The sequence below is a fragment of the Hyperolius riggenbachi genome, chromosome 12 (genome assembly GCF_040937935.1).
Source record: "Hyperolius riggenbachi isolate aHypRig1 chromosome 12, aHypRig1.pri, whole genome shotgun sequence".
In the NCBI taxonomy this organism is placed as follows: domain Eukaryota; kingdom Metazoa; phylum Chordata; class Amphibia; order Anura; family Hyperoliidae; genus Hyperolius; species Hyperolius riggenbachi.
Window position 1 is genome coordinate 208,832,206 of NC_090657.1, and position 1,463 is coordinate 208,833,668.

The following is a 1,463-nucleotide window of genomic DNA, read 5'->3' on the forward strand; positions in this document are numbered from 1 at the left end:
AGGAGATCGGCGATCCCGGCCTCTGATTGGCTGGGGATTGCCGGCATCTGATAGGCTGAAGCCTATCAGAGGCGGTGCAGGACGGATCTCCGTCCTGCACCGCCCAGGGGAAGGAGGGGAGGGGAGGGAAAGGGAGCGAGGCCTGAAATCGCTGCGGAGGGGGGCTTTGAGGAACCCCCCCACTACCCTACATAGTGCCGGCGGCGATCAGACCCCCCCCAGCAGGACATCCCCCTAGTGGAGGAAAAAGGGGGGGGGGAAGTCTGGTCGCCCTGGCTGCCTGCTGATCTGTGCTGTGGGCTGGAGAGCCCACACTGCACAGATCAGCGCAAAATCCCCTGGTCCTCAAGTGGTTAAAGGTATCACCGGAATCAATGTTTGTTGGTTTGAGGTCTGTATTTAAGCCACATATAATTCAGACCATCTACCAGAATAGATCATCTGCCGGCAGAGGAGTCATGATGTAAATGACAGGGGCACTTTCCTAGCATTGTATATGATGAGTGATGACTCTGCCGCAGAGGCTGCCCTCTCATACGGGGGGGCTTCACCTCAGTCACACCCCCAGACCAGACAACAGGACCGGGGGAGGGGTGGGTCTGCTCCTCTCCCCATCCTGCACATTCCGTGTCCTCACCCCACCTCTCTCCCTACAATTCACATCATTTGAGGCCCACACTATCCGCCTCTACAATCCCCTCCCAGCCATTGTTGCAGTCTTATACCGCCCTCCGGGCTCCACACGACAATTTCTCGACAACCTTGTCTCCTGGCTCCCACACATCCTCTCCTCTGACCTCCCCACCATCATCCTCGGGGATTTCAATATACCCATCAATGAACCCAAGAACTCTGTTGCGACCCGGCTACTCACCATAGCCAACTCACATGGCCTAGTACAACACACCAACGCCCCCACTCACACTGCACGTCACACTCTCGACCTTATATTCACTAAATCCACCACCATTGCAGACCTCGACATCGCACCATTTCCACCCTCAGACCATTACCTTCTCGCCTTCAACCTCCTCACGGAAGGCACCTCCAAACTACCCGCCCACCCACCTGGTCGATGGCAGCGAGACCTACGCAAGCTCAACGCTGGCATCCTTGCTGACTCCCTCCATGGCCTATCCTCCACTCTCCCCACCCTAACCTGTCCTAATCTTGCTGCAGCTCAGTATCACCAAATTCTCTCATCAGCCCTAGAGAAAGCTGCTCCACCAATATTCCGCCGCAACCGACCCCCTAACCCCCAGCCCTGGCGCACTACCCATACTCGCAACCTCCAGAGGGAAACACGCGCCACTGAACGAAAATGGCGGAAAACTCGACTAAACCAGGATTTCCTACAGTACAAGACTAACCTGCAGCAGTTCCACACTGCCCTTGCTCATGCGAAGCAGGAATACTTTACCAAGCTCATCGGAGCACAAGCTTCCAATCCCCGGCGTCTTTTT